The sequence below is a fragment of the Dasypus novemcinctus genome, chromosome 17, assembly GCF_030445035.2.
Source record: "Dasypus novemcinctus isolate mDasNov1 chromosome 17, mDasNov1.1.hap2, whole genome shotgun sequence".
NCBI classification, from domain to species: Eukaryota; Metazoa; Chordata; class Mammalia; order Cingulata; family Dasypodidae; genus Dasypus; species Dasypus novemcinctus.
In genome coordinates, this window is record NC_080689.1 from 49,445,022 (window position 1) to 49,455,401 (window position 10,380).

The window sequence follows — 10,380 nt, forward strand, 5'->3', positions numbered from 1 at the left end:
AGGAAAAAGACCACCGTAGCCACCAGTCTTGCCTCCTTCTGCAAAGTGTCCTTGAGGAGAGGGGGTTCAGAGACCCCAGACCCAGCCCGGGCCCCCTCCAGAGCAGCAGAGCTTACGCAGGAAGGGCCATCAGGCCGCCGTGACAGGGACAGCGAGCCTCAAGGGCTTAGGGGCAGGTCGTCAAGCTCTGGGACCAAAGCCAGAGGCAAAGGGGAGACGGTCAGTCTCTGCTCCCCTGCTTGTCCCCTCGCCGCAGTCCAGCAGGCGCCCTGGTTCCAGAAATCCTCATCTCTGCTCTCTGAAGCCATTTCAAGTGCCTCGCCGGGCCGGGCTTAAGTCACTTCCTTTGAGGTTTCAGGGGCTGAGCCCGCCCTGGGCTGCGGACCCCAGGCTCACCTTCCAGGACGTGAGAATGAAATGCTGAAATGCAACACCCCCTCCCCACCCCACCCCCCACCTCCAGGCAACCCCCAGGCCTCCGCAGCTCCCGGGACCACAGGAGGGGGTGCAGACAGACCTGGCGAGGGAGAGGGGGGAGAACGTGACCCTCCGGCCTTCTCATGCCACCACGTTAAAAAAAAAATGTGATAGGTCAGATTTCATTCCTTTCTCCTTGTTTACAGAAAGCAAGCCTGAGAGTTTGGGCGGGAAGGCAACACGGGAAGGTCCCTTAGGTACAGAAAGTCAGACGGCCCGGGGGGAGGGGAGGGACACACTGTTTGACAAAGGTGTCATGTGATATTAAACATGGTCTCAGACCTGCAAACACTGACCTTCACCCCCTTTCCGCCCCACCCCCTTTTCCCCTCTGCTCCCCGTCCCCCCACCCCCATTTCAAATCTGAAATGTAGATTTGGCTTGAATACAAAATCCCTTCCACCGACCAGAACTGAAGGTTTGCACACCCGACTGCACTGAAATGATACAATGCCGGGGTCAGAGTAACACAAAATACTAGGACCAGTAGACATAACACAGACTTTCTTTCTAAACACCATTACAGCAGATGGCAGCCCCCAGCCCCACCCCCAGCGCGAGACGGCGATGGAAGAGAGTTTTCACTTCATCTCCTCAGTTTCTCCTCTTCCACCCACGTTTTGCCCTAACTTTCATTATTCACTCTGTGCCCTGGTGTTTTCTTTTTCCATTAAAAAAAATTTTTTAACTGATCAGGGACCTTATCTAGAGCTTCCGCCATCCTTTTTAGCAGGAGAAGGCACCTTAAGAAAGGGTGTAGAAATCTGTTTGCAACTTTCTAGACTGTAATTCTAAACCACAAGGAAGAATATCCTTCCTCCCCGTGCAGCTAAAAAATTTAACAAACCACAACTGCCTTTCTTGCTCAGAGGCATGGTATCTCCTCCAGCTGAAAAACTGGATTCTGACAAGTGGAACTTGTATGAAAATTAATCACAAATACCCTCGAAAACACTCACCTTTGAGTTTTGAGTGTGTGTGGGGTGCATGTTTGTGCAAGTGAGTATACGTATGTACATTTGAGTGTATGTGTGTCAGTGCATGAGTGGGTGTGTCCCTAAGTATGGCGGGTGTGTGCACGTGTATGTGAGTATTTTTGTGCAAATGTGTATGCGCGCGTGTGTGTATACATGTGGGTATGTATGTACGTGAGTTTGAGTGAGTGTGTGAACGTCGTGCAGTGAGTGCCTGTTTGTGCGTGTGAATGTGGATATGCCTGTGAGTGTGTGCCTGAGTGCACGGGGAGTGGGCGCGCAGGAGCTGGGCTTTTTAAAGAAGAAGTTCATCGTCTAGTTGGCTGCAGGGTCAGGGGCCCATGGGCTCCGGCTGACAGCTGCCAGGGGACCCTTGTTCCTTCAGTCAGCCCAAGGCTGAGGGAGGTGGGCCACCACCCCAGGGCGGGAGAAGCACAGAGCAGAGAGCCCTCCCAGGAGCCAGAGGCACTCTGAACGTTCCTGGACTTTGCCACGAGCCCCAGGAAAGGCCTCTCACAAGAGGACAGGCCTCTGGCAAGGCCGGAAACTCTGGGAATGGAAGCAGGGAAGGGCGGCCAGGCTCCTTAGTAGCTCTGCCTGCAACTTCCCAAACCTCTGGCACAACGAGAGGGCCCTGAGTCGGGGGAAACAGGCCCAGGCACAGGGACTCTATCCATTTGTGGGGCAAGAGATGACGCCTCTGAACAGCGCGGTCCTCCTGAAGAAACTGTCTCTGCCTCGCTCCCCCGGCATTCCCTCCATCCCTCCCAGGCCCCAGCGCTCCAGCCGCCAACTGACGAGACTCCGGAATTAAAATGTCCTTTTTCCCCCACAAATGTATGCTCTTCACTGCCCCCTTATATTTCTAATCTCCTAAACTCATTTAATTATGTCCAGAGTAATTAAACTTGCTATCAGGGGGCATCGGAAGGAAAGTTAATACATTTTAATTTTACTTATACAATGAATATTCGATCCCACATACAACGCGGGGGAGGTGCGTGTACACACACATTCTTGAGTAATGCGCTCCTGGGGACGCGGGTGGCAGGAGTTTCTCGGGGTGGGAGCTGGGACGATTCACCCAGGCCTGCGAGGAGACCAGGAACACCGTGTGGACAAGGCCTGGGGGTGAAGAGGGATTAGTGCGGACGATTAAACCCGGGCAGGGTGGGGCTTTGAGAATCTCAAACACCTTTTTGACCAACCAAAGTCCTGGGCATTGAAACCAGACAAAAATCTCTCTCACGAAGACTCCTATTAAAAGCAGAAGGGGGTGAGGTAAATATAAGGTGTGGCTGGTACTGAGCCTCGCTCCCCAACCAAATCCTCAGTGAGGCCTTTTTCCCTGAACAAGCCCGGCAGGGAAAGGTGGGCGCAAACGCCCTCCCATACTCCCTTTCTAAGAAGGGGCAGGAGGCGAGGCCCCCCGGATGCACACACAGTGTCCGTGGCTGAACACCGGCCCGGCCGGGCCCCCCACCCTTGTAGAGGAAGGGGACTCAAGTCTGCCTGACTCCGAGAGGACCCCGAGGCTGCGGAGCAGTTCCTGCCCCACGCCGTGTGACGTTGGGCAAGTCCCCTCGCCGTCGGCTGCCTGTGACCTGCCAGCCCTTGGCCTTGTCATCTGTGACGTGAGGAGCTGATCGAGCAGGCTGCCAAGGTCTCTGCCAGCCGGGGTGTCGGATGATCCCGTACCTGCTTGCTTCAGACCTCCCCAGGGACACGTGGCTCCTGGGGAGAGAGGATGGTGGGCCAAGGTCTGCTGGCAGTAGAGTCGCCAGCAAGGGACATGAATCCACATGGGGACAGTTAGCATAACTGAAATTTAATCAAATAAATGGCTAAAGCGGAATTGTTAAGTGGGAGCCTGCCTGTGCCATCTGACAGATGGCACGGTCCGTAATCCTACAGTTTATGGCTCTGCCGGACGCCATGTGAGGGGCAGAGTGGGACAGAGGCAGCGCCTGCTCACCTCCCCCTTGGCTCCGGACCACTCATGCACTGGTGAGGCCGCTTGTCTCCAGAAGGCCCCATTATGCTAACGAGCAACCAAGATAAAACGTGTAACTATTTGAGGGGGGCAAAAAAAAATTCCCTGGTGGGGCAGACTCACGGCTAGAGAGTGTCCCTCCCTGGAAACAGATGTCCTGGTCCTATAACACAAATTGCAGTATCACATCCCCAAAATACAAGACCTCCCATAAATCATTCAGGGGAGCCTGTTTCGTTTTCCTGTTCTGATGAAAGTGACCCATGTGTGGGGCTCCAGGCCAAAAGTACTGCCACACTCGAGCAACCCCACACTTCCCCACAGCTTACTGTAAAGGTGCTGACCAAAACCACGGCGGCTGGGACCACTTCCTCGGCCTGCCCCTTAGAAGCTGGCGTTCCCCAGGGTTCTGTCCACAACCCAAGCCCCTGCCCTTCCGCTCCTTCTGTGCCAACCCTACCAAGTCCGCAAAGCTCGTCCACACAAGTCTTGTTTCTCCCCGCCTTTCCTAAACCATCCCACATATAGTTTGGGGATCTAGGATTCATTTTTGAACTTTATAACGTTTGGTCTGCCCCTCCTGTTTGGACATTCTTTCTTACGCTACCTTGCATTGTTTGTTTCATGCAAACATGTATTCTCTCTCCCTATTACATTTTAAAATCAACTTTACTGATTAATTACATATAAAAAGTTCATCAATTTAAGGGTGCAATTCAGCGGGTTTTGACAAATGTCTATAGTTGTGTGACCACAGCCACAATCCGTGTAGAGAACATTTGCTTTACCCTTTTACTTACCCCTTTGCAGCCAATCCCCTACCTAGACCCCCTGGCTTCCGGCACCCACTGATCTCTTTTCTGTCACTAAAGTTTTGTCTCTTCTAGAATGGAATCAATCTTAAATGGAATCACTCAGTATGTACTCTTTGGTGTCTGGCTTTTTTCACTTAGCATAAGGCCTTTGAGACTCATCCAAGCTGTTGTATGCTTCTACTCCAATCCTTTTTATTGCTGAGTAGTATTCCATTGTGTGGGTATTTCACAATTTGTTTATCCATGCATCAGTTGATGGATATTCTAATTGTTTCTGGTTTTTCCCTATTACAAATGATGCTGTCGTGAACACTCAACTGCAAGTCTATATATAGATATGTGTCCTCATTTCCCTTGGGAATATACCCGGCAGTGGAATTGGTGGGCCATACAATAAGTGTATCTTTAACTCTCTAAGAAACTGCCGTGGGAGCTCCAGTGGCGCAATCTTAGCGCGTGGTACTCATAAGAAACTGCCAAACTCTTTTCCAAAGTAGCTATATCATTGTTCATTCCCAATGTAGTAGAATTCCAGTTGCTCCACATTTTTGCCAACTCTTATTGTCTGTCTTTTTTAATTTTAGTCATCCAAGTGGATGTAGTGGTTATCTCCCTGTGTTTATTGGCATTTCCCTAAGGACTAATAATATTAAGCGTATTTCCAAGTGTTTATTTGCCATTAGCATTCCTTTTTTGGTGAAATGTCCTTTCAAATCTTTGTCCATTTTGTTTGTTTTCTTATTATTGAATGCAAGTGTTCACAATGTATTCTGGATATACGTTCTTAGTCAAATCTATGTTCTATATATATTTTCTCCCAGTCTGTAGCTTGTCTTCATTTTTTAACAGTTTTTTGAATAGCAAACATTTTAAATTGTGATGAAGTCCAATTTATCAATTTTTTAGTTTATAGTTTGGTTTTTGAGTGTCCGAATTAAAAATTATTTGCCTAACACAAAGTCACTGAGATTTTCTCCCATGTTTTCTGCTATAGTTTTAACACTTACATTTAGGTATGTGATCCATTTTGAGTTAATTTTTGTATATGGTATGAGATGTAAATTGAAGTCTATTCTTTGCAGATGGCTATTCAATTGCTCTGGCCCATTTGATGAAAAAATTATCTTTTCCCCATTGAATTGCCTCTGCATCTTTGCTGAAAATTAGTTAAACGTATGCATGTGGGTCTATCTATAGACTATTCTGTGCTATTGATCTACATGTCTATCTAACATCATTATCACAATGTCTTCATTCTTGTAACTTTACATTAAGTCTTGAAATCGAGTAGTATAAGATAAGTCCTCCAACTTTACTCTTCTTTTTCAAAATTGTTTTGGCTATTCTAGGTCCTTGCATTTCCGTAAAAGTTTTAGAACCAGCTTGCCAATTTCTACAAAATGGGTGCTGGGATTTTTATGGTATTTGCATTGAATCCGTTGATCAATTTCTCTTCCCATTATGTTTGTTGTTGTTTTTTCTTAAATATGGAATGCTTCACAAAGTTGTGTGTCATCCTTGCTCAGGGGCCATGCTAATCATCTCTGTATGGTTCCAAAATTAGTATATGTGCTACCAAAGAGAGTACTCCCCATTATGTTGGGGTTTTTTTAAAGATTTTTTTTTCTCTCCCTTTCCTCCCCTCCTCCCCGCCCCAGTTGTCTGTTCTCTGTGTCCATTTGCTGCATGTTCTTCTTTGTCCACCTCTGTTGTTGTCAGCAGCACGGGAATCTGTGCCTTTGTTGCGTCATCTTGCTGCATCAGCTCTCTGTGTATGCAGTGCCATTCCTGGGCGGGCTGAACTTTCTTTCACGCTGGGCGGCTCTCCTTACGGGATGCACTCCCTGCGCGTGGGGCTCCCCTATGCGGGCATACCCCTGGGTGGCAGGGCACTCCTTGCACACTGCACTGCACATGGGCCAGCTCCGCACGGGTCAAGGAGGCCCGGGGTTTGAACCGCGGACCTCCCCTGTGGTAGACAGACGCCCTATCCATTGGGCCAAGTCTGCTTCCCCCCCATTATGTTTTAACCTCCTGTTGAACAGGGAAACGCTTTTCTATTTCCCTGCAATTCCTGAGTAATGGTCAAATAACTGCTTCTCTGTGGAAACGTGGCTGCAACCAGGAGCAAGGGAGGCTGAAAGCAGAGTAGGAGAACTCAAAAAGAACCCAGGCGAGGAATGGCGCAGAGTCCAACACAGACGTGAGCACAATGAATAGGAACTCTTGGGTGGCTTCATATCCCGGGAGTGACACAGGAAAGAGGTAACTAGGAAGAAACCAGTTTTTTCTCATAACAAAGGTCACTGTGTTTCACAAGCAGGGACACCCAGAACTTGGAAATTCCAGAAGGAGAAGCTGGAGTTCCTAGACTATGGAACCAAGGAATGGAATGGAAGTCGGCTTCGTTTCTGCCTGGCTTCAACTTCCCCCTAAAAAGTAGACCACACTGAGTTGTCCTCTACAGGCATAAACTCATAGATTCCAGGAACTAGAAGGTGTTAGAGATAATAGAGTCCACATTTTACAAGCGAGCAAAACAAGAACTCGAGAGATTGATGTCGGTAACAGAACTAGGACTGAAAAAAACGCAGGACCCCAAATTTAGTGATCTTTCCAGTATAGCTTGTACTCTTTTTAGCAATGTGTGTCCTCTCCTGTCTCGAAACTAACAGAGCTGTTTGCTTCACAGAACTGGAGTTCAAATTAATCAGACAACTTCCAGAGGGGCAAAGTCTGGTCTAAAGGCCTCCTTGGACACCTTTTCCCTTCCTGTCCATCCATCAGCATAAATTGTCACCAAGAAAGCTTCTTGGCTTCTCACCAAAATCCCTAAAATAAATAAGCTTCCTTTCTCTCTGCCACTCCCTTCAAATCAGCTTTGACTTTCCCAGGCATTTTGGTGAAATGGGAAGGCTCTGAACCAGAAGTCATGGGGCCTTATCCCTGGGCCACCCGCCTGCTCCTAATTCACCAATGCACTGAGCTTCTCTAAGCCGTGGTTTTTCTCCCCTGTCAAATAAGGATGATAACACCTACCCTAACTGCTTAACGGCAATCATGAGGTTACAGGGAAAATAGAGCAGAACTGCCCTCAGATGCCTACAAAGCACACAGTGGAGGAGAAGGGTAGAAGATACGCACTCCAAAAACATGGGGCTCCTGAATCCTCAGATGCCAGAAGCAGGATAAACAAAGGGAGCCTAGTGGAACGTCCTCAATGTATAGTCTGTCCCTGCTGTTAAACTCCCTCCCACTTTCTCCTTCTTCTAGAAAAAGCCAGCTGAGGCCCTTTCCTTCCTCAGGCGCTTGGAGGGTCGTGTGTGTAGGTGAGGAGGCATTCCAGTTTTGCCAACATCACCGTCTCCATCTCTGTTTCTCAAAATGGGCCCTTCCCAGAGAGACTTCGCCCCCCTTTGCTGTGGTCTGGGATGCCCTCACTCTCCTGCATCATTCAGGAGCATCGCCCGCCTCCCCAGACAAGCCATCTCGAGATCTCCAATTGTTCCTCTGATTTTCCTCCCCAAGGGCTGTCCCAGACCATCTAGGGCTGCATTCCCCGTAAACCTGCCACCCAGAGCTGAGGTTGTTTGTTTATTTGACAGAGTTTTGATCCCAAGTACTATTAAGTGGGAAAGACTAGCATTGATCACTTTCTGGGTACCATGTGTTGACCGTTCTTTTAAAATCCCCAAACAGAGGAACTCCATCTGGTTCCCAGAGTCATGCTCCTTTCGCTTGCATTGCTCTCCCAGGAAGGAGCTCCCTCCAGTCGTGCCAAGATAGCCACGCTTTGGGCATGCAGAATTCAGCTTCCGTCATCGCTGGAAGGTACCTGGAATTGATCCCTGGGTTTGCTTCTCTCTCTTGCTTTGAGCCTTTTACTCAACGAAGGTAACACCATTGTTTTACCATCACAAATGGTGTTAAAATAATCAGTGTCCCTAATCAGTAGCACAGCTCTCTCCAGCCGCCTCCACACCTACACCCGAGTCTCCCCCTCCCCCACGGAAAACCAAACTGTCCTGTATCTCTGTGGAAGTGCCACATTGCCATGCAAATTGAGGGTCCAGAGTGAATGGACTGGGGCGGTGCCCGGACTTTCTCCTTGGCTGAGTCGCTGGAGTATTTTGCATAATAAAATGCGTGAACAGCTTGGAATTAATCATCACCGTGTACCCTGGTTGGCCTAAAGAACTATTTTCCAGGCCCTCTTCTGTAAAAATTATGAATGACATTTGTAGGTAATGGAGCTTCTGTATATTTTTCTAATGATCACTACGTTTTTCTGTCTCCAAAATGTGCCCCCCTTCTAGACTATCATAAATTACTGTGAATTGCTTATGCTTTTTATTAGAGAACAGTCATCAAAGCTCAATAATTTATACCACCCATGCCTTTGTGCCTGGGGATTCTGCTGGAATCAGATGAGTCGAGGTTTGCGTGACAGAGTGGACAGGGCGCAGGCGTTGCAATCCAAACAACCCTGCGGTGAGTCTCCCTCGTGGGATGATTTAGGGACAGTCACCTACCCTCGCTGAGGCTTGTTTCCTTCTCCTATAAAAATGGGATATACATAGGAGCTCTGCGAAGATGACCGCAGGGATCCCAGCCTTCTGCTGTCCACACCCCAGTGTCTTCCCCTCCCCTGGGCCCGGGCGGGACCTAGTGACTTGCTTCCCAGCAAAAGTGATAGGGTGGCAATTCCAAGATGAGGTTACACAAGACTGTGGCTGCTGCCTTGCTGACACTCACTCTCCTCCCTCGTCCTCCCTGATGGAGCCAGCTGCCATCTAGTGACTTACCCTACGGGAAGGCCCACAAAGCGAGGACCTGGAGGTGGCCTCCAGCCCACGGCCAGGGAGGAACTGAGGTGCTCAGTCCAACACCCACAAGGCCCTGGGCCCTACTGACAAACGCGAAGCGAGCCCATCCTGCCCAGCCCAGCCTTGGGACAATGGGTCTCTGGCCCACACCTTGACCGCGGTTGGAGAGGGGCCCTGAGCCTCGCTAAACTCTGCCTGCATTTCTGACCTAGAGAAACTGTGAAATGATAAATGTGTGTTGATTCAAACCACTCAATTTTATGGTAATTTGCTAGGTCGCCATAGATAACTAATACAGGAGAAAAGCCCACGTTACTTCACAGGGATGTTTGCTCCTACGAGATAAGGTGCTTTGAGATAGTGAAGCATCATACAGACGTATTTTCTCGATGTTTTGACCCAGTAAATAGGTCAGTTTCCTAAATGCTTATTTTGCTTCATTTGAACAATTGGGGGAAGTTCTGCTTGCCTCCAAATGTCTCACCCGTGTATTTTCTGGGAGGTGTTATCCCCTTGGTGATTTTTGCCTCAGGGCTTGGGTGTGTTGCTTCTGGATTGTGGGCAGGGCAGCTTCTCAGAAGAAAGTGGGTGGACCACAGTGGGAAAGAAGTAACCGGAAATCAACACCCCCCCCAAGACTCTCCTCACCTGGCCTTTGTGGTCTGACAAACTAACGCTAACAGCTACCGCCATTTATTGAGCAACTACTACGTGCTGGCAAACATTCTTTCAGATCCTCGCTGCAACCCTGACAAAAGTCCAGAGGATTTCAATCACTTGTTTAATACTAAGCAGTTAGAAAATGTCAGCCCTGAAGTTAGAACCAAACTCTTCCTGCTCTCAGGTCTTTATTTTTTGCTCTTTAGTTGTCTCCAATTTCACAGCTAGTGATGGATTCCTTTGGCTTAACATTTCGTCACCTATTAAAATGCAAACTATCTCTTGGATAGGTAGTTCCTTAAGATCTCCTGTGCCTGGCTGTTGCCTTAGCCTTCCTTGGGAACAGGTGTTGGTAGCTGACCCTGATGGTAATTCCCAGGGCTCACGAGCTCCTGTGTTTTCCCAGATGTGCTCATGAGCCAACTTAGGAACAGTATTCACAACCCCCATCCCAAAAACCAAGAGTATCTACAGCTGCAAGCAGAACAGTTCCACCCATCTCTCCCATAAGGTCTAAGGCCCCTCTCAGTTGGAAGCAGAGTGGGCATCACCATCCCAAAACCCTCAAGGTTGCGGAACGAACAAACATAAGGAGGGATTAATATCCATGGACCAAAGTAGACTTATTATTATTG

At 48.7% G+C, this 10,380-nt stretch overlaps 1 non-coding gene across 1 annotated transcript; it reads right to left on the reverse strand.

Moving 5' to 3' along the window:
* Positions 1–5,740: 5,740 nt before the first annotated feature.
* On the reverse strand, positions 5,741–5,847 carry LOC111767064 (U6 spliceosomal RNA). The gene has a single exon (XR_002798964.1). It is a non-coding gene; the product is annotated as a U6 spliceosomal RNA (small nuclear RNA).
* Positions 5,848–10,380: the final 4,533 nt, after the last annotated feature.